The sequence below is a fragment of the Talpa europaea genome (genome assembly GCF_964194135.1).
Source record: "Talpa europaea genome assembly, chromosome: 1".
NCBI classification, from domain to species: Eukaryota; Metazoa; Chordata; class Mammalia; order Eulipotyphla; family Talpidae; genus Talpa; species Talpa europaea.
In genome coordinates, this window is record NC_140073.1 from 17,735,312 (window position 1) to 17,759,828 (window position 24,517).

The following is a 24,517-nucleotide window of genomic DNA, read 5'->3' on the forward strand; positions in this document are numbered from 1 at the left end:
CTAGTTCCACTTTCACAGCATTCCTTCTGCTTGCTTGCTTGCTTTCTCTCTCTCTCTCTCTCTCTCTCTTTCTTTTCTTTCTGTCAGTCTTGTTTATTTTTTCAAAGTGTAGGATTCCTCCCCTCGTGTGTGCCTCATAATTTTCCTACCATGAGAATATCCATAGTCCTTCATCACAGTCTGTTGTGTTCTTCTTCCCTGTTTGCTACTTCCCTCTCTTCCTTCCCCTCCCCAATGTCCCAGCTCTCTTGTCTGATAAGCCATCATTAAAAGGTCAAGTTTACCTATGTTTTGAACGAATAAATATTCTAGGGAAGCCTGTTGTGATCATGTGTCTTTGTGGGTCACTAGGCTACCTGCAACACCTCAGTGGGATCATGTCCACTGAGCATATGTCCTGTCTTCACATCTTACATCAGATACCCACAAAATGTCCATTTAGAGCTTTCAGAAGAGAGTAGAAATGATTCATCTCTCCTTTATCCATTGAGTTGCTGGAACTGTGGGATAATTTAAAAATGTATTTGCAAAGTCTTTAACATCCCTCCGATTAAAGGATGGGGTTTATGTCCTTTCTTCTTTAATCTGTATAGACTCGCTACTGCTTTTGCCAATAGTGTGTTGTAAAAGGGATTTGGTGGCTTCTGAGGCTAGCAGATACAAGCCACAGTGCTTCCTCTGTTTTGTGGAGTCCTGATCTACCTACTCTAAGGGAGTTCAACTACCATGAGGCAGCTGTGCAGGGAGAGAGTCCAAAGAAAGGGACCCGGGGACTTGTAGTGCCAGGAGACAATGTGAGAAAAACTGAGCATCACAGTCATCCTAGTCCAGGGGTTACATATGTAAATAGGAAGCCTCCAGATGAGGCTAATCCCCCCCCCCGAAACCCCCACAGTCAGTCCTATCCAGATATCTGTGTCTTCCCACCTGAAGTCCCAGACAATGTGAAAAGAGTTAAACTACCAGATGTGCCTTGTCCCATATTTTGAGTTGCAGAATCTGTGAACATAATTAAATGGTTGTTCTTTATGCTGCTAAGTTATGTGGTAGTATCTTATGTAGAAATTTATAACTGACACATTAACATAATTTAGTCAGATTTGCTGGGATAGAGATGATTATATAATGATCAATTAAGGACTTTCCAAAGAATTCTATTCAGGGACGGCTAATAATGGACAATAAGGTCAAACTAATGCTTCAGGGGAAACTGCTTTGGGGTAATATATTGGGTTTGAGAAATTAACTTCTCTAAAGTCTTTAAGTGTGTTTAAAGAGCTACCCTAAGGGAAGAATTGCAGTCTCTCAAAGAAAAGAATGTGGAAGATACTAAAAAGAAAATAATGCAGATATTTAGCATGATAATACAAATAATCAATTATTGAGGCACCAATGTTTTCATTGGATTATCAGGTGCATTAGTTAGAGGGAAACTGTGTTTTACACCTGTTATGCCAAGTGTCTTGATTAAAATAAGGGGCTTAATCTGTCCCAAAGATTTGAAAAGGACTAGAATATAAAAAAAAATAATACTAGTGGGTTTCTGAGAAGAAAATTAGTGTCTCATGTTAAGTATATATCTCCTCCAACAACTTCAATTAATATTTTAACACAAAATTTAAAAATCCTCTTTCAGGAAAATTCAGGTACATCTTCAAAAATAAGACATAATGAGTTCAAGACCTACAATAGCATTTGTTACATGACAAAATAACACATTCTGGAATGATGGCAATCGAAAGTAGAAAGCCCACCTTTTTTTTACCCCCTTATTATTTTAACTTATAATCAAGTAAAGAACAAGCATTCCAACTAAAAAAAAAAAAAAAAAACATGAGAGTTTTAAAAAATGTTATCCTTTAATCTGACTTGTTTTCAATACATGAATGCACACACTTGTAATACAACGGTTTAAAAATCATTAAAATAGATGTTGTAGCATGTATACTCAAAAACAACATACATTTATCAGGCTGCAACATCAAGTCTGAAGCCATCAGCAGCTGATTTTATCCATCTTCAAGTCAAGAGCTTGAGAACTTGTGGTTCTTAGATAGATACCTGTTAATTTCTCTTCTATTCTGTCCTATTTTTGACTATTTCTGCTTACCATTTTATTTTATTTTTTTCTAATTTTTTTAAGATTTATTTATTTATTTATACAAGCACTGGGTACAGTCAGAAGCGTGGGAGGGTGAGAGAGAATTCACCAGAGCCAGAGCGGGGAGCAGAGCAGGCAGAAGGATCGAAGGACATGTGAAACCCTCGCCCAGCAGCAGGGAATCAAACTGTGCTGCAGAGGCTGCGGGCAACTTTGCAAACGAGCGTTCAACTGCTGCGCCACCAGGGAGGCCCTGCTTACCCATTTTATTGATCAAACTATAGGTTATTATTAGGAAACAATTTACAATCGGCTAAGATCTGTGGTATAAAGATTAGTGCTCCCCCTTCTGTGTTTGTGTCTCTGTGCCAGCTCATCTCCCCTCTGCAGTCACACTGATGAGTTCCCTTCCCTACTGCAGTGTAACTTCTTCAACACCAGTTACATCTGCAAAGACCATTTCCAAACAAGGTCAGTTCCTGAGGTGGGGGATTAGGACTTCAGTGGACTTTATGAGGACACATTTCAGCCCACTATCATCCCCTAAGAGTAGTTCTTAATTTTATTTTTAGTATTTCATTTTAGAAGATATTTCTTTCCCATTTCCTAAATTGCAGTGGTTAGAACAAATTATAGATAGGCACATTTATGTATATATTTCTAGAATATATAATGATTTTTAGGTATCTCAGAAGCGCCTTTCCAGCATCCTTCCTTTTTATTTTTTGTCTTTCTTTGTCCTTTATAAAAGGGCAAACGATGCAAGAATACATCCCCAAATGATTGAATTTATCTGCAAATTGCTTCCAGGTGCTCATATCACTTTCTCTCCATCTTCAAACAAATGACGGGAAAAAAATAGATTCAATGTCACTGAAGAGCAAAATCATGAGGAATTTAAATGGTTTTGGTGTTCACCTCATTTCCATCTGAAATATTGCTTGTTTATACTTCTCCAGTTTACATTTACTTACGCTTACCAGTTTATTCCACTGGTACATTGTGATATGCTTTTCATTCTTGATTTTTTTCAGTTACCAACAGGACTCATAATAGGCACTAAATAAGTGTTGATTGACTTCAAAATGGAGTTTTCAAGTGCTTTAAATTCACTTAAGGATGTTTAGCATATCTAGACTTCAAAAGGATATGCTGTTAAGGAATAGATAAGAAACATTAGTCATGTATACATAAAAGAAAGAATTGAACTCTGAAGACCTCTGTTTATATTTATTTTCTTATTGCACATATATCTGACATGTTTAAGCAGTTTGAAATGAATTTTACTTTGTTATAAACTCAATATATAGCTTTTTAATTACCTGGCATTCCTCTAACTTTGTTCATCATAAGAAATGCCTATATCAATATAATAGCTAAACCATCTTCTAGGTGCAAAGACCAAACTGTTTCTTTTCCTTTTGTTCCACATTTGGGGAGATCCAAACAAGAAGACAGAGATAAACTAGCTACAGATAAACCCGTATAACTCCAACAGCCTCTAAATTAAATATGGACTTCATTATGTGAAATTGTACTAAATAGTATTTCCATACATGAATTTGTATTGTCTATATTTGGAACTTCCATTAATTAAAAAGGTTGCTTAGCTTCTGGGGAATTTAAGAATAAAATGTCTATTTAATTACATCTAAATGAATGACATTACTCAATTATAATAAAAAATCTTTTAATTTATTGAGTAAATATTTATCATTCCAGGTGAAAAGTGTAAATACATGAATGATATCACTGCCTTTCATTATATACCAGTATTTTTTTTCAGTTTTTATATTTGATACATAGCTCTACCTCAAAAGGGAATTTTCAGGACACTATAATTGGGGAGTGGTGGTACCTCAAGGACATCAGAAAAGCAAAACAATATTATTAGATCCATTTCTCCGTCTGTTCTTCTCCAACTGCCTTCTCTTTGTTTCCTTGTTAGTTATGTGTGCCCTATAGATCTAGACAGTGTTTTGGGCTTCTAATTTAGGAAGTGTAGAGAACTTAAAAGTTCCCCTCACTCTAAATTTGCACATAATATCCTGGAGAAGGACTCTGACTTTGTTCAGCTTATATACCTGCCACTTGATTTATCACTATGTACTCGAGGGATAGGGGGTATGATAATTTCACTACCCTGAATCAAGTGTTTGCTCTCAGGTCAGAGAATTTGAGAACTGTGATTGGCAATTAAGTTGAACTTCAACGAGTCTGGGATTGAGGGAGTGTTCCCAAAGAGGTGGGTGAAGAAGATGCTGTGTATACAAATAGAAAGCAAGCAAACATTGTAGGAAAAAAAAAAAAAAGACAATGATGTAAAATATGTATTAACAAATAATTAAAAGTAAAAAAAAAAAAGAGGGGAAATATCACCCTTTGCAGAGAACTGGTTGAATGGATGAATACCACTACACATCTGAAAACATGAATTCATGTTTAAAATGATGATGAATTAAAAAGGTGTAAAAAGGTTGTCAATTTAAATTTCCTCAAAAACTGTTTCATAGTGGGCAGCTAAGATACAAAACTTTTTGTCATCTCATATGTTCAATCATATAATCATGCATTTATTAACTTATTGTAGATAGTTAAGGTGATCCTTATCCACACACGCCCCCTCTGGTAGCTTCAATTTTGCAATCAGATGTCAAGAATTTATTATTGGGTCTCCCCGGTGGTGCAGCGGTTGAGCACTGGGTTGCGAAGCTGCCCGCGGCCTCTGCGGCGCCGGTTCAATCCCCGGCTGCTCCCCGGCCACCAGAGGAGGGTCCCACATGGCGCACAGACCTCTCCTGCCGCCCGCTGCTCCCCTCAGCAGTGTACTTCGGTCCTTCTGCCTCTTCTGTTCCCCGCTCTGGCTCTGGTGAATTCTCTCACCCTCCTGTGCTTCTGACTGTACCCAGTGCATGTACAAACAAACAAACAAACAAACAAATAAATAAAACATGCCTCTATAAAAAAAAAGGAAAAAAAAGAATTTATTATTGATTTGGTTTTGACTGTTTTTTTGTCATGTTACTCTATATTCCACATATAAGTGAGACCATCTTCTACTTTCTCCTGAGTTATTTCACTTAGCATTACTCTCTCCAGTTCCATCCATGTTGTTGCAAGTGGCAGAAGCACATTCTTTTTTATAGCAGATAGTATCCCAGTGTGGGTGTATATACATTTTTCTGATATATTCTTCTATCCTTGGACACCTAGTAAAAATCAGCTATTTTTACCCCAAATTATAAAATACTTTTCTATTTTTTTTTTCTCAAAATAGAAGGGTGAAACAACTGTTTGACAATGAAAGTGTCTTCTGAGCCTTGGAGTATATTCAAAGACAAAAGGGATTTCATTCTGACAGAGAGGTTGAAGCAGAGGTTTATGCATAAAATTGGCTTGACTAAATATATTCTTCTAGGTATATTTCCAAAGTTGAGATTTTATGAAGTTATGAAAAGTAACTTTCAAGGGTAGATGGTAATAAAACCATCCTTTAAGAAGAAAAAAAAAGCAATTTAATGTTAATTAAATCAGTGGATGCATAATGGTGAAATTTTAGCAATGTGTCAACTGTGTGGGGTGGTAAATATTTCTGGTCATCACAAAATAATATTATATCTGAAATCACTTCCTCTGCCTATTGCTATGGATGATACCGAACTGAATGACTCATATACACTAATTTGATGCATTTATTAAAAGGTGCATGTGTAATCAGACTTTATTATTTTATTTTCTTAGATGGATCATAACAACTATAAACATATTCAACTTGAGCCTGGGTTTTAAAACTTATATCTGAATTAATGAAAGAAAGCTACAAACTGAGTCCTGATGCCCAAAATAGACTTTTCTACCTTAAGGATATCGACAGGCACATGGGTAGAACCTGATGGAAATAAACTAATACATATTCTTGAAAAATAAGGGTTAGTGCTAATCTCCAGTTTCATAGACTCGGTTTTGGGAAAAATAACATGTCCCATTCATTGTGTCTATCTTGCCATGACATCTCAAGGGAAATTTGAAGCTGTTTCAATCATGGACCAACCTGTCCACTCATATTTGAGCTTATTCTTCTTCAGAGATTTACCTAAGAAGTTTACTTCACGAGAAAGTCAGTGTTGATCTCTAATTAAATACTGATTTGGAATATATAAAAGCATTAAACCTAATGTTAAACCATGACACATATGGCAGTAGGAGTAAAATCTGGGGAAAGACAGTGAAAGTGAATTATTAATTACTAAATATTGAAACCTAGGGCTCTTTTGCATATGGCTAGCTACTAGGTTGGAAGGACCAGTCATTTTTTCAGTTTTCTTTAAGGCAGACATTCTGCCAATCACCATATGCCCAAAGATATTCTGCAATTTCACAATCTTTTCCACATTTCTTAGGTTCATTGTATTTGCCGCTGAGGGTGAATTTGCAAATGCACCTGCACAGTTTGATGTTTATAAAAATGGCAATTATGATGATGTACCATTGAAATAAAACTTTGCTGGATAGAAATTAAAGAGTGAAAACAATGATCTGCTAAAAACTATTATTTTGTCAGGCATTCCATTCATCAAAATTGCAATTAATTTCTTCCTCTCCATCATCATTGTCGTTGAAACAAAAACCGGTAATCTCACATCTGGTTACTGATTTAAAAAGCGAACACTCCCTTCTTTCACAAAGCCCTTTAAGTATTGTGTTTACGTTGTTAGATGAGATAGTTAAAATTCTCTGGTGCTCAATGTTTTATATTTATTGTGATTTAGACTGGAAAATTTGCAATCTAAGTATGGAAGCAGTGTTTGATTAAAAATAAATGTCTTTAAAACAGCTTTTCTTGCTTTTCAATGCTCGAGATGTCTACAATATCAGTAAGATTTAAAAAAATATAATGCCAATGCAGTTAGCACTCACTTTATTCCCTCTATGAAACAATGACTATTTTGTATATAAATAAAATCCACTTTGTAAGGCTTCTAACTTGCAACCTAGTGTTTCATTCTAAATGAATCACTTTACTGAGTAAGTTCTTTTATGTTTCTTGTCTCTTTTGCCTTTGTATTTTCCTTCAAGTTTCTCCCTTCTTTTTCTCTAGCTACTATCACTAATGCCACCATATAAAGGGCAGGGTCCTGTTTCTCCAATACTTACCAGTTTGGTCTTTATGTTTACAGTGACTCTTCGACATAGTTTCTTCCCACTCTTTCCCAGCTGGGCCACATACCCTGTACTAAGGCTGCCATACCAAAGCATCGTAAGCTGGATATTATATATGCAAGATCAAAGTGCTGCAGGTTTGGCTTCCTCTGAGGTTTTCTCCTTGGCTTGCACCTGACTGTCATTTTCCCAATGTTTCCCCCTGGGTCTTTTCTGTGCATTTCCTATACCAATAAGGACACTAGTCATATTGCATTATGACTCACCCAGAGATCTCCTTTATTCTAAATTACCTCCTGAAAGGAATCTTCTAATACAGTTGTGTTTTGAGATACCAGGGGATAGGCTTGAGCTTATTCATTTGGGGGAAACACAATTTAACCCACAAGAGTAAAGTTATTCAATTAGCTCAGGATTATTGTTCTAGATTCTTAACTGATATTCCTTTTCCTCTACTTACCATGTATAGTTACTTAAAATTAAATTTTCTTCATTCCTCAAAGACCTTATTATTGGAGGGAGGATCATTGAGTCAATCCTGTGTCAGTACATATCAAACTCAAAATATATTTATTTGATTATTATTTATTTCAAGAACTTATTAAGTATATTTTGTCTTGGGAGCCTTGTTGTAAGCACTGGGGAAACAATGGTAAACAAGACAGTATTCCTCTTAATAAAAGCCTAGGGTCAGTGAGAAGACAGATATAAGGAGGAAACAAACAGAAAAAAAAAAACAACTTTGGCTCAATTTTTCAAAGTGTTATAAAGGAAATAAATGCTGTTATATTAAAAATAACCTGATGATGAGAAAGGGGATGTGACAACTTGAAATAGTTGTCCAGAAATGCATTTCTGAGAAGTGGCATTCGAGCTGAAATCTGAAAGATGAAAACAGTTAACCACACAAAATATTGGGAAAAAAAAAAAAAAACTTCAGAAGAAGAAACAGCAGCAAGAGCATTTGAGTTGGGAATGAGATGATTTTTCTCTTAGAGAAGCAGAGGGCAACCAGATAGAAAAACAAAAATCAACCTATGGTTATGGGTGTGATGGAAGAGTCTATCCCTGCAGAAGAAATACATAAAAAAGTAGTTGAGAATAGCAGTCAAAAAGGAGATGAAGAAGCTCAGGGTTTTTATTTTTATTTGTTTTTAATATAAACATGATCAATTGGTCAACCCAATACATGAAAGAATATAAAGGGGAGGAAATTGAATGATCCACATAATGTAACTGAGTTATTTTCTTTAGTTCATTATATGATCAGGAATGTCAGATTTATGGTGCTGTATTGTATTAACTCTCATGGGTCTACCTGAATCTGCTTCCTGGAATTATCATATGGACTTTCAGGAGTTATTGAATTATATACCATAATGTGGTTAAGTCACTTATAGACCAACCTTTCTAATAGAGACTGAAAATAATGGTGACATAAACATAACGGAGAGGCATTTCTCTGAAGCAGCAGTCACAGAGTAAGCAATTCAGATCTAATCTGGTAACTCTGTGGGTAGATAACTAGATTCCTTCTCTCTTGTGTCTGGCTTACCTCTAAAGTCTTGTCCTCATCCATGTGTTCCTGTAAGGTTTACCACCTTATCTTCATTCCTGCCAGCTACCCGGAGGAAAGGTGATGGGAAGAGAATGTCTCTTGGTTTTCAGGATTCCAAATTTCAGCAGCTCCAAGCATCACCTTCACTCACTACTTTGACCACGTCAGTCACATGACCAAACACAAATGCCAGAAAACTTCTCAACATAGTCTTTTTTGTCTTTTTTTTTTTCTTTTGGAGTTACCAAGTACTAAATGAATTAGTTAAGAATTGATATTGAAAATAAAATTTATCATTGTAAGAGAACATAAGAGTGTTATAGAAAGCACCTCTATGCTTTCTATAGTTTTTTATAGCTTCTAAAGTTTGAATGTCTGAGTTTGTAATCACAGGAAATTTATTATTCATTTTATATCTTTGATGTTGTCTCTGAAGTAGATATTATAATTTCCATGATGATTGCTTGTGACCTAAAGACATAATAGAGCTCCTGTCACTTGGAAAGTCCCTAGTAAATATTGGTTTCTCTGATTATTTAAATCAAATTAAATCCTGTAGGCAGTTATTATAGTAAGATGTTATGTCTGTATCTGCTTATATCTAAACACAAAGAAAAGATACTGTAAACAAATGGTACAAAGGATAGGAAATGATACACCTGCATTCCATAGTACTTGATCTGGATGAGTCAGTGAGTGGATACTACTGTACACTTCACAATACTGTACATTTTGGGCAACTTTCAATGTGTTTCTGTTTTAAGCTAAGTGTTAATATAAGTGTCAAAAAGTTTTAAAAAAATTTATGCTTTAAAACTAGAAAGCATAAAAGTTACAGTAAGCTAAGTTTAATTCATTGAAAATAATTTTGTTTTAATTTAAAGTTGCCCCCAAAGAGAGTCATTTAGTATTTTCTGTTAATTTTGTTAAGTTGAGATATTATGATAAGCACTTTATTTGCATATTTGTGAAACAGATTCTGACATGAATGATCAAAGTGCACAGTTCAGCAGGAAGAAGTAGGGTAAATGTCAGACAGTTAGAAGCCAGAAGAGTTTATCTTGTCAAACCTGTTCCATGAACAGAGGCGGCAAGAGAAAACCTAGACACTTTGAATCACTGGCCTAATACCCCAATGACTTATGTCTAGTAGTTGCATGTTCTGCATGCTTCTGACATATTCTGGGCTACCTGTACACAACATACATATCCAACAGGTATAGTTGGAAGATCACTCTTCATTTATGTATGTATGTGCAGATATGTATATAGGTATGCATGTAGGTTGTATAATATATTCATTTATTCACTCATCATTAGTCCAATATTAAAAGTTGCTAAAATTACAGCAAATTTTATTATCCAAAGTCACCAAATCACTATCTCAAAAGAGACATGTATTGAAATATAGAAGTATTTTACTCAAGTTCTGGGTGGTGGACACAGAACATTATTAGGTTACAGAATGTAGTTGAAAATATTTGCTACATTAAAAAGTTTTTCCAATAATTATCATTTTCAAGAATTTTTTTTTTTTATGAGTTAGGAGAAAGGTCAGGAAAAAAACATAGTGGGATACAGTTTCAAAGAAAATTTATTTATTTTTACATAAGGCAAAGAGACTTTTATGAATTGCTACTACTCTCATTTATTAGTAACTTTACTAGAAGGCTCAGATTCCTAAAGAGGAAATCAGAAGAAGACCAAACTAGACTCAGCAAACATTACCATCAGTTCATAGAAGAATCAAGTTTATAGTTAACATTTAAGTTAAGCTTCAACTTTATTGTTAATCAAATTTCTTGTTAACATTTAATTTAAGCATAACTTTTCCTTATTCTGTATCTTAAAGTCTTTGTGTTAATTTTATATGAATCACCTTATAGATACATAACTTGTAACTGCATATCGATAACCCACACAGCTATCCTTCCTGTATACGCTACATCATCTTATTTGTCTTTGTCTCTTTTTAAAAAAAATATTCGTTTTGAATTTCAACATGGATGCTTTATAATTTTCAAGGATCTTCCAGAGTAATTCAAATCAAGTTAGATTATATCACTTTAGGCTTACTCTTCACAATCAACCTTCATACTGCTGATATTTTAGGCATTTTTGTTATAAGGAACTGTTCTGTGTATTAGAATGTTTATAGTATCCCTGGACTAAAGTATTTTGTGTTGAGTTCAATATGTAATGAATGTGTTCCCTCACAAAGCACTATGATTCAGGTAGAAATTTACTGTACTGGGTTTTGTATGGAAACAAAAACTGAAAAAAAAAATAAAATAAAACTCCCTGTAGTTACATTTTACAGTTGTAAATAAATGGCAACCCATTTTATTCTTTACTCTTAGTTAAAAATATAAAATGAGATATATATGAAATTTCTGTAGACAATGGCAGATAATAAATAGAAATTCTAACCTTTCCTCCCTGTCTATTTTCTTTTCTTAAGCCCTTATTTTTTCTTGATTTCCATGAAGGTTCCATTTACTCTTGGGCATGAGCTATTCTTTTGGTTGTTTCTTGGAGACATATACATCTGGCATCCAATCTCTCTTTTGTCTCTGCTATCCTCAAATAACTACAATTGGGAATTGAACAGATAGGGATTTTCTACTTGATTGATCCCTGCAATGCGAACAGGGCTGCTGAGGGTCAGAGTCTGACTCATAATATCCAAATGAATGTTTCACATGGACAATTAAAGTGAGAGCAGACAGACAACATTAAAATCAGGTCTTATCTCCAAATTTGATATAGAGTTAGCTGAATAAAATGTATCTTCACATTAAATTATGGCAATTGAACAATGACTACACAATTTGGATAGAAATATGGGAAAGAGTCCTTATTCATCAGTTTTACATTAAGAACTGGGAACATATGCCTTGTATTTTTTTTGCTATACTTAATGTCTGATATTTCTCTGGCTTACAGAAGACTGTGTGCTCAGAAAGGTCTGATTGTGTTTTGTACAAATCTACAAATAAGAGAGACAATCTAGAACTGTTTTTTTTATAAAATATACATTTAAATCTTGAGTGGTCAGTGGTGAACACAGGTTTTTGAATGTGAAGATCCCTTTCCCATTCATGTGCTCTGGCAGCTTGAAATTCAAAGCACATGGCACACTTGAAACTTCTTTCAAAACTCCCGATTCCTATAAGTCCTGAATTATTTTCTGACTGTCAAAACGGTTTCCCCTACTTTTGCTTTAGTACAAATACTTTTTTTCATTGAGTGATGTATGAATGTATTGCAACTTAATCAGATTATCTGAAATTGAGGAAGGAGAAACAACCCCATCTATTTTGATCTTCTGTGAATAATATTTGACAAGTAGAAATAGTATATAAATAATGGTTAATGGAGAATGTTCAGCTTTCACATTTCACCTTCCTTCTGGTGATATAAATTGTTCTGGTGAGAAATGCCATATTTTATTTTTTATGACTGGGAAGAAAGCAAAATAAATAAAAAACAATATTGGGGGTAAGATCAATACAAGATTTCACCAAAATGTTAAATATTCTATTTATGATGGATTTATTCCTTGCCTTCTTTATTGTCAAAGCTGTTAAATCCAAAAGGCTTTGTGGCAGGAGCTGTAGAGAATACAAATGCATTAGAACCTAGTTAGAGTATAACTTATTATATGAGTTTATATATGACATGGACACAATCACATTTTCTGAAACAAAAGTCTATATGATGATATCTGATTAATATAAATATTGTTAGTTTTTTTTAACACTACAAAGATCTCTTCATGTTATTCAGATTCCTTGCTCTCTGCTCTATAATTTAACAGTCTCTGCTTTATAATTTTCAAGGATCATCCAGAGTAATTCAAATGAAATTATATTATATCACTTTAGGCTTACTCTTCATAATCAACCTTCATGCTGGCATTTTAGGCATTTTTGTTTTGAGGATCTGTTGTGTATATTTGAATATTTATCAGCATCCCTGGACTAAATTCACTAGCTAGAACTAGCACTTTCCCCTTATATTTGTGACAACCAAAATCATGTCCACATTGCCAAATGTCCCATAGAGGACAAAATGTCACCTACCTCGTTGAGAGTCATTGCACTAAAGAATTTATGTTGAATCCAAAATAAATTTCAAGCTCATTATCCTGACTTACAAAATACCAAGGTGATCTCTCCATATCTGATCTCTCTAACATTATATGATATCCTTTCTCCCATTCTCAACACACTCAGGTTCATTTGCCTTCTTTCTGTTCTGCAGATGGCCAAGATTATTCCCAAGATAAAAGTTTTATCTGAGTAGATAAGAATTTTTGCTCCTAAATCATGTAATGTTGTAAACCAAGATACCTTTAAAAAATATAATAAGATTTTTTAAAAAGGCAAGAATTCTTAAATAGTTTTCTCATCTTGGACTATTCTTCTTCAGGGTCTTCATGTAACTAGCTCTTTCATTTCACCTCTCAGCGTTCATCTCCTCAGGTTTTCCCTTGTTAATCTTAATTAAAATAGCCAAAATCCCATCTAGTTCTAAAAGGATAGGCCATCATCGCTTACATAAAAATGATTGCTGTATTTTGCAATCTATTTTTTTTTAATTCCCTTCCACTAGAATGTAAGGTGCATAATATTGACTTTGATTTGCTTGGCACACTTTTATTAAACTTGGCATTATTCTAAACATGAGAACTATTGTATGAAAATGCTGGACACATAAATCTCAATAAAGCTATAAAATCAACAAGCTCAAAAAAGCTATAAAAGTTCAATAGACTATAAAATCAAGTAGAATTTAATCATATCAGGGCTGGACTAGGTTATGTATGATAAATATAAGAAATGGTTTCCTGTTTTACAAATCTGCATCAAAGGTGAGAATCATTAAAAAGTATATGATTCCTATGTCCAGTAAGATAATTTGCTCAATAATATCCAAGAGAATGATGTGATAATGAATGAGAACAAGACAAAATAATGAAATAAAATGAATAATACGAGAAATTAGAAGCCATGAAACTGCTCTTAGTAGTAGTAGATGCTCCATCTCCTTTTTTCCCAGTTCACCAATGTAACTTTACTGTAAAATTTAGTAAATGGTCTGTAGTTGGTTACAGGTTATTGAGGGCAGAATGGAGAACTCGCATCCAGATATCTATAGTATGCTACAGCTAGAAAGTCATCAATAAATAATTCTCTAATGACTAGTAAATATGAAGGATTTGAGTATTGATTGCTTAATTCAAGAATCTTCATTTATTCAATCAGAATTTTTTTTATTTCACAATTATTAAGTACTACTCTAGCCAATAGGATTTCAAAAATATGCATGCTTTATTTACCTTTGCCTTCTTTCTGTGGGGATCATGAGAAGACATACAGAGTAAGAACTGTATCCACTCTCACCCACACACACAAAGAATAAAGAAAAATCAAAACTACTAAACTGATAGGCCATCATTGCTTGAACTTACTTTTCTCTAATTTGAAATCCTGCTATTCAGTCCATGAAATTAATGATGGGGAAATTGAGAATCAGTGAAAGGAAATACATTCATTGCATTATGTATAGTCAGGCAATAGAATTCTCTTGATGCAATGCTATTAAAGTCAAATCATGTGATTGGATATGAAAATAGAAAAGATAGCTTTACCTTCATTCACAGCACTTGTAGTTATTACTCTGTTGATCAAACAAATGGGAAATTCATCATTTGCTTCTAGGAATATTGATATGTTGATTGTAAAGATAAATGTGTGATATTTTGATCTTCTGTAGGATTTGTGCTTTAGTTTGGAAACCGGATAGTTGATGAATAGGACTGATCCTCTTGCTTCTAAAAAGATAGAGATCAGACACCTAAACCTGGATCTATGTGGCAAATCACATTTTCTAAGGCTTCCAGAAATAAGCAATGAAAGAAAGTTATTAAAGTAAAAATGAGCTGAAAGATGAAACTTACTTTATGATAATTTACTTTATGTAAAGTTATACTGAATAGATAGAAAAAGAGGAAAAATGTTTGATGAGTATTGATTCTGCCCTAAATATAGTTTAACTAATCTTACCTGTGATACTAATGATTTCAGGTGATGGCAGAGGAAATACTTATTAAGAGCAAATCACATATTAGCAGATATTTTGTGCTTTGTCTGTTGGTACATATTTTAATATTCAAAATAATGTATTTTATACATTTGATATATATGCATCATATAAAATGACTAAATAAAGATGATTTTCATGAAATCAACAAATAAATTCAAATAGCTTCTTGAAAATGAAGCTTATGTTTAAGTCTCTCCACACCATTGCCAAAGCAAAAATTGAAGCTCATGATAGAGAGACAATTTAGCAAACGAGGAGGGGAGAAAATTTTGTGACTCTCTGGAGTGAAATAACTATTGCTTCCTTATCTTCTATTTAGAAGCTGCTCTGGGACACCACTTTACCACAAAAGGATTTAATTTGAACATTTCTAGTGTGCTTTTAAAAGAAAAGTCTGCTTTTATAAAGAAAAATAATCATTTGAGAGTAAAATTTAATTTAAATATTATCCTGCAAACATTCCATTATTATTTGCTGTAGAACAGGTTTGCACAAGAAGATTCATCTACATTGCATTTGACTGCTCATTTTAGTGTCCCAAAGGTTTTATTCAGAATAGTTGAAGCATCATCAGAACAGAAATTGTGTGTAGAGATAAAACATATTAGGGAACAAGTAGATACAAACATTGAATGGGAGAAGAATTTGAAGGAATTATCAATAAACCACTTTTCTTATTTCAAGCTTCTGTAATGAATGCTCATACATTAGTAATTTCCTCAGAAAAATGTTTAGACATAAGAAATCTTACAGAATTTGTGGCTTTAATTTATTAGTTTAGTTATCAGTTATATTTATCAGAAGCCAAATATTTACCAACCTTGCTATATATATCAAGTACTGTTTCAGATATTGGGTGTATGTAGCAGAGATAGAACTTGAAGCAGTCCTGACTTCTGGGAGCTTGCAATTTTGCTTTAGGGAAGAATGTTTTTTAGATAATCACATACCTAAAAATAAGCAGATATAAACTGTATTTAGTTTTAAGAAAGGAATAAAGTGTAAAGGTGACACATAGAAGGTGACCCCTAATCCGAAGGGTTGAGAAGAACTTTTCTAAAAAAGTGTGTTTTTTGCTTTTATACTGTGACAGCTCCTACTTTTATATTCCAACTTATGTATTGCTTGATTTCTGCTCACTTGTGTTGTATAATAACCTACCTTTGCTTACCACAATATACTTAGTTCCAATGTACATTACAGAAGAGTTGAGGATTAGCTGTGGTTCTCTTCCACTCAACTAGAGTCTTCAGAGTCTGGCTAGGTCATCTTGGCTCTTATTAACTCCACATGTCTTCTCATTCTGGAACATAAGTTAATGGGGTACCTTGTGTTATATACTCCCCTTCTCGTAAGAGAGGACTGTTGAAAGATGTTTGGAGATAAACCATCCACGTTTATATTTCTGATGAAACAAAACAGATGTTATAGGCAATATTATGTTGCATGATCAAGCTCAAAATTATTGGGGCAAGAGAAGAAGACAATAATATGGAGGGAACAAATAATTATGAAAAATGATGTAATATAATTTATAGTCCCCCAAATAAAATCATTTAGGAAATAACAAAGACTTTGGAATCACATAAACCCGATTTCAAGTGTTGCTTCTGTTCTATTCCAGAATCTCTGGAACCTTAGGAAATGTCATTACTTTTAAAAATGTGTTTTTCTCTCTAAGGAAGGAATAATAATGTCTTCTCTGGTAGATATTTGGTGAATTAAAAACTAGAATTTGGAGCATATTGCTTTACAAATAGTGAATGTTTAATAAGTATTACATAAAATTTATTTATGCATTCATAAAGAAGAAACTGAGAAACTTCTATTCATAAATAATTTAATAGTAAAACTAGATCTTTAATAATTTGCCTAAAATTAGTTTAAATGAAAAGGAAAGAAGTTTGCAAACAGAACTTTGTGTGTTTGAAAACTGAGTCTCAGCTAACCTGACAAATGTTTTCAATTCCTAGGATTAGTGATAGGGGATTTAGCTTTGGAGAAATTTATTTTATATAAATTCTGCAGGAAGATGTGGTTATTAATTTGAAGGCCATAACATATCTTGTTTTTAAAACTACCTTAAATAATTTAGAATTGTTGAGATTATCAAAAGTCTGGCAAAGAAAGAAAAACCTGAAGAAATTTAGAAAAGAGTATTTTATGGGGTCTTGTTTTAGTGAAATCACAATGTAGGTCATTATTATTTTAATATAATTCAATGTTTTTAAAAATCTCAGGCTTTTAAATTCAAAATTAAATGCCAAACTTCCTTACAATTCATAAATCAAAAACTTTAGACATTTCATTTACATTCATTAAAGTAAATATGTCTTTAAAAATCTCAGAATACACCTAGTGAATTCCTTTCAGAAGTGGAATTGCTCAGCTACAGGAAAAGAACCACAAATCTCAAATTCTAGCTATAGAATGAAAATCCTCTCCAAAGCAGGGGGTTATTTATTGAAACAAAAGGGAAATGATTATCAGCAGTTATAGAGAAAAAATATAACCAAGATTTTGATTAAGGACTTCTTCAGCATGACAGAGAAAAAAATCCATCCAATCAATTGTTGGAAGATTATTTTCCTAGTTCCATTAGAAACTACTATGTACCAGTTAGACCTTAGACTTTAATTATAAGTTTTATTTCCTTGAAATATTTATTAATTTCCTGTTGCTGTTTATAATATGTCACATGTAAGTACTGTATTTGTTCACTTCTGAGTTGCAAAGCTATATAACAGCACTACAGACATATCAGTGACTAACAACCACACCTTTTTTTTTTTCTCTTATTCACTCATCTTTAATTTTAATTGCAGGCTTTGCTTTACATTTTTTGTTTCTAGGTTTGTGGATGGAGGGTTGGCAGACTGTGAAGGGAAGGTGGGAGATCATTTAATAACTATGAAGGATTCTATTTGAGAATGAGGTATATCACATTCACTGCATTGCATTAAAGAGAGCAAATCATAGGACCATCCTGGAAGTAAATGGGCAAAGGGTGTAATATTCCATTGATGGAGGGGGAAAGGAACACTACAAAGAGATAAAGTAAATTATTTTATAGTTGAAGAGACTTTGGCTTACAACACTGCTTGTGTGTTAGAAGTACATTTTCACATCTCTTCAAATACATGCTTTGACATCATGTCCAGCATCAAAGTACTAAGAACTTTCACTTATGGTCCATTGGAGCCCCTCAACCCTCTATTCCTACCCCTCTACCCTTCTGGTGACCTCAGCTCTGCAGTCAATTTCAAGGGCTTGTTCTGGGCTTGGTTTTGTCTGTTCCTTTGTTTTATCACAGTAGAATGGGTATTTTTATTTAAAAATAGAATTATCATAAACATTTGTTAACCATTTTCACTCATTAGATTTCTTTTCCAGCAGTTGTGCACTTTTATTACATATTGCATGAACGTTATTTGAGTGTGTATATGGTGTGATGAGAAAGTACACCATTTACATATTTCAATGAATAAGTTAGATTTGAGTTGTCACTGTGGGTAATGGGATATGGATACTACAGTGACAGAATAATTGTCTTATTTTCTGCATATATATTTATACAGAGAGAGAGAGAGCAATACATTTTCTGAGCTTTGTGACTCAGGAATAGTTTGCATTAATTAGTGTTTCTCTCACTCTCCAGTTTGCCCTCTATGTAATGAAGTGCAAAATTAGTCATTTTGCTGTGCCAGTAAGCTATTTAGTTAAAAGATACTACATAATTGGTTTGATGTGTCATATGTGAAAGACTGGTGGGGTGAGTATTCTTATAGGAACACAGACTGCAACTAAGACAAGAAAGCATAAATGTTCCAGTGATAGAAAGCAGATTTTTGGAGAATCTCTCCATTTTATTTTTTAATTTTTTTCTTATTTTTGTTTCTTTAATATTTTATTTTATATAATTCTTATAGCATTTATCATTTTTGCACGATGTATGCATTTTCATTTTGGTTATATTCCCCATACAATTGCATCCCCCCTTATTTTGACCCTAATCCTTCCTCTCGCCACCCCACCCCCCGTAGTGTGTCTCTGGTTTATAGTTGGTTGTTAATTTTGATTTTCACTTTCTATTAGTCTTTTTCCTGGTCCCTTATTTAGGTTTTCTAAATTCCTGCTATGAGTGAGACCATCCGATTTTTTATTTTTTTAAAAGATTTATTATTTATGCATACAAGAGCTAGGGTACAGGCCAGAGGTGTGTGGAGGGCAGTGAGAGGATTCACCAGAGACAGAGTGGGGAACAGAACAGGCAGACTGACTGAAATACTCTGCTGATGGGACCAGCAGGTAGGCAGGAGAGGTCTGTTGTGCCATGTGGGTAGCTCCCTGGCTGGGTATCGAACTCATGCTGCGAGGCTGCGGATAGCCTCACAGTGCTATGCTTAACCCCTTGTGCCACCAGGGAGGACCTCCAATTTTATTTTTTTAATGTTATGGACACCAAGAAATAGGATACTATAGTAGCCTCAACATCTACTCAGTTCACGTTTGCTATAGTTGTCCATTTTATTAGATATCCAGATGCACATTATCTCTGAACTTTCTGGACTGGACTGTATGTTTACTGTCCATTTACATCAAATTTTTTTATAAGAATTAGTTTACCTTTGAATTGATTGGACAATTTAAAATATGAGCTGAAGGAAAAATATAGTAACTTGTATTTAAATATTTAACTTGGGGCCTCCTCTGGTGCTGCAGCGGTTGAGCACTTTGCTGCGAAGCTGCCCGCAGCCTCTGCAGCGCCATTTAGATCCCCGGCCACAAGGCAAGGGTCCCACATGGCGCACAGATCTCTACTGCCGCACCCGCTCTGCTCCCAGCTCTGGCTCTGGTGAATTCTCTCACCCTCCCGCACTTCTGACTGTACCCATTGCTTGTATAAATAAATAAATAAATCTTTTTAAAAAAATAAATATTTAACTTGTATTAAGTTAAAAATATTTAAACTTATTGTATCCATATGATCGCCATTAAGTTTTTGAGCAATATTTTTCAGTGTCTGGTCATGCTGTATGTTTGTTGATTGAATATATGAACAAATGAATGGCTATCCATATTAATACAACTCCTCTCCATATTCTGCTTCTTCCTTTAGGTTATTCTTTATAATATATTTAATTTTTTTCTATGTCCATCATATACATTGGAGGCTTAATTTTATAGTGTATTCTATTTTAAACAAATTACACAAGTGTTGATATGTAGTGCAATTACTTTATAACTAATTTTCAGTTATTCTTTTATTTACCTCATTAATAAAGACAGTAATTCATGTGGTTGCATTTATATTTCTAAGTGGATGAGTTTTTTGAGATTTCTTTTTATTGTTAATTTCTAAATTAATTGCATTTTAGTGAGATATGAAGTAAGTATAGCTTGTGCTTTTGATATTTTCTGTTTCTAAAAAATAGTGAAATAGTGGGATTTGGAGAAAATCTACAACTAGTGGAAAATATGTTGCTTCTGCTTTTGTATAGAAGTGTGATATCAAATAATTCTAGCTAATTGGAATACTAGAAAATCTTGTATTTATTCAATTTGTTAATATTCCTCAGAAGATTTCATATCTTTACTCCAGAAGATTTTTTTCTGTGATTCATGACTATATTTTTTCTTCCTATGGAGGATGTTGGAAATTTTTGTTATTTTAAACTTTTCTTCCTACATTTCATCTCTTTGATTTGTATTTCATGTGCTCATTCAATAAATATTTATTGAGAATTTACTCAATGTCAGTTGGAAATATAGCAGTGAACAAAAGGAGAAAGTAATTGCTCTTATAGAACTTGCTTACTTTTGAGGAGCTTACAAACTAGTGAAAATTGCATTTTGCTTTCTAGGCTAACCTTTGCCTTGAACTTTTATATCAGTAACTTATCTTTAAGCCCTTTGTTCCCTTAAACTTGCTTCTCCAGATGTTAAGACTTTCCCTTGATAGATTCCTTTCTTTAAAATTGTTAGATACCCTAGGTATTTATTACTATAACTTGTTTTTTGTTTTGTTTTGATTTAAGATTTTTAAAATTTATTTATGCATAGAAAAACTGAGGTGTAGGCCAGATTTAAGGGAGGTGGGGGGCGGTGAGAGGATCTACTAGAGTCATAGTGGGGAGCAGAACAGGCAAAGCTGCAGAAATAAGCTACTGAGGGGAGCAGTGGGCTAGTCAGGAGAGGTCTGCTGTGCCATGTGGGTGAGCTCCCTGGTCGGGGATCAAACTTGTGCTGCAGTGGCTGCTGATAGCTTCATAGTGCTGAGACTGAACTCATGTGCCACCAGAGAGGCCCCTGTTACTGTTGTTTTTGTTTTTGTTTTTAAATGTAGAGGAAAGACTAAGACAAGTGGGCCAGCTGTGTATCCATCTTTTGTCTTCTGGATATGGAGCTACTACATTCTGCTGGGTTTTTGCTGGGTCCACTCACCTCTCTCTTACTTTATTATGGGAGATAAAGATCTGTTTTATTGACTTCTGATGTTAAGGAGAATATAGCTGCATTTATTTCCAGTGCATTTTCCCCGGTAATAATCCTGACATGACTCTGGTGACTTCTGCAATTCATTTTACCACTACTCATGAATTCTAAATTGAAAATTCTACCTCCATCCTCTAGAACAAATCATTTAGATTCTGCTTATGTTTATGTTTTCACTATGATTGTTTCCTATTTGAGAAATTCAATGTCATGAGTAATTATTTTTCAATACTATTATATATTTATTATATTATAAGTACTATATAAAATAATTCTGTGTGATCAATGTTCTTTGCAAATGTCCAGTATGTTATGCTAACACTGTCTAGTTTTTTATAGGGCAATTTGTCAAAATGCATGAAATTGAAAATTCCCAGTACCTTTGATCAGATAGTGTTTTGAGGAATTGATTTTAAGCTAGACAAAGAGAAATATTCTTTTCTGGGGGAAACTTTTCCATGATGATCTTCAAGACATCAGTATTTGCATTTAGAGCCAACTCTAGCCTATCATAATAATCAATATTCACATGGGCTATCAAAATGAATTAAAATTAAATTAGGTTATTTTTTCAATCTATTTTTAAAACAGGCATGTGTAGACATAATATAAAATTACACAACTAAAGACTTTACTTGACTGCAATGTAAGAATAACTCCATTTTAGTATTACTGCCTTTTAGGCTTCTTCTAAAGATTCCCATTAAACAAACAAGGAAAAAATGATAAAAAAACTTCTTAAGATCATAATGACTTGACTCAGAATTTACAAGTTCACTCCTGTTTGCTACTTCCCTCTTATAGGCAGTGTTGTCTGTAACAATGATGCACTATAGCAGCTTATTTCATAATAATGAATTTGCCCTCTCGCTCATTAAAGTGAACACTTTATTGAGTGAAATATAAGAAAAGAACTTTAATATTTTCTCCTTGGCAGTTTGGCACAAAGATAAGACTTTTAAAACCTGATCATGAAGCCCACATGATGCATAATTAGGAAAAGCTATTTTAAAAAGATGGTCAAAACACACTTTGATAATCAAGTTCTAAGTTTAGTGTTGGCATGTCTAAAAATAGTTTGAGCATGTCATTGTTTAAAGAAAATAAACCCAAAACAAAAATAAGCAGCACACAGTGTTCTATTAACACCTAAGTTAAATTTGGGACATTACAAATGAAACTAAACCTTTCATTCTCTACATATTCTATTTCTTCTAATTTGCACTTATTGGAAGGAGTTGTTTTTCAGTCTGTTGTTTAATATGACTAAAGCAAATAATCTCTACTCTTCCCTTCATTTACTTTTTGTGGATAACAATGGAGAAATGATACTGAACACTTATAGGTGATCCAATGTAGGAAATAAAACATGAATCCTAGGATGAGAAATGAGAACTATGAAGATGAATAAGGCCTAATTTGTATTTATTGTCATTTGAGTTTTAGAAAACTCAGATGCTGTTTTTTTTTTTTTTTATTTTACACATAATATTCTGGGTTTTAAACTGAGAAATGATTTAATCAATGGTACATTCATTAATAGTGTATAGGTGGTTAACAGAGTTTCATTCTCAGGATAGAAGTGACAACTATTTTTTTCCTAGATGATGCCTAGCATATAATAGACATTTAATACATAGTATTTTTTTTTCTATTTTTGACTAGAGTTTCCTAAAGGGAAAAGTGGCTTTAGATGATGAGTGGTCAAAATGAAACATATACGTATAAAATCACAGGTTCTTCAAAAAAAATCATAGGCTCTTCATAGATTAAAAATTCATTATTTTCACAAAATTGTATCCAAAGGTGGAAGCAGGTCTCTAATTCATATATTGAACGCAGACTAGCAGGTTTTTGTTGTCAGTAGTCTGGCTGATATTTGGAGTCAGCAAGAAAATCTGCTAAAATGGATTAAGAATGTTTGGTTTGTATGTGAAATTGGTAGTTTTGCAGATTATTTTCTTTTGTCCATTTTCTGAGAACAATCTTCTTTCTTAACATCTACGTCCATCTGAAATTAAACCTGAATGTATCATGAGCAGTTCCCCTTTAAATTCAGTTTAATTTAAATCAGAAATAACCAGATGTTTTCAGTTTAGTTAGAAATTTGTTTGAATAAATTAATTATGAAAATGGACTTTTTGACTTGAGATAAAACAATTATTTTAAAAATGGGTTTCTTGAATATTGTTCAATAAATCATTACTTGTGTGTTTTACAATTAAATCCATCAAAAAGGTCCTATCCCATTCTTTAAAAAGACTAGGTCTAAGAAGAAATGAAATTAATTCCAGTTACCTATTGAATTGAACTGAAATAATACTTTAGTAATCTAATTGTCCTCTTAAATAACCAAATTTAATCTTAATAATCACATTATATAAATTGATTTAATTTTTATTGAAACCGTGAAGCAAGGTGTTCCTTTGCATATTTCCATCTGATTATTACCATATGTGCAAACACATTTCTCTTTGGTGGGCACACAGGATTGCTAACATACCTTTAGAGTTGCCAAATGAAACTGTGAATAAGGTTTCATTTCTAATTTACTATTAAATATAGGGAGACATGAGCACTCTAATATCACACCAATTCCAGTGATATTGATTCCTCTGGCGGTCAGAATGAATGCCTTTTGTATGCCAGAAACTACACTACCACATAGACTACATACTTACTTAATTTTCACTAAAACACTGTAAGGGTGGATTTCTAGTTTCCTATTTTGTACTCTCATTAGTTCCACAGGACTGAAAAGTACGTGAAAGATCAGACAATTAGTGAAATTTTAGAGTAAGTTTAACTTGACTCCCCAGACTAAGAAATGGCTATCAGTAAGAATAAGTTCTTAATTAGAATAAATTTTTCTGTTTTAAATGCTTTTTCTCACTTCTTCTATTGACTGCATAAGTCTGTAGAACTCATTTAACTAATCCACTTTCTTTTGCTGATGAAAGTAATACTAAAGGCAGTTTTTGTAGGATATCAACATGGAGAATCCTTCAAATGCATATTGGGGCTTCTATACTTTGGCATTTAATCCTCCATGAAAATTTAATCTGAATTTCATCTTTTATGAACAATGTGTC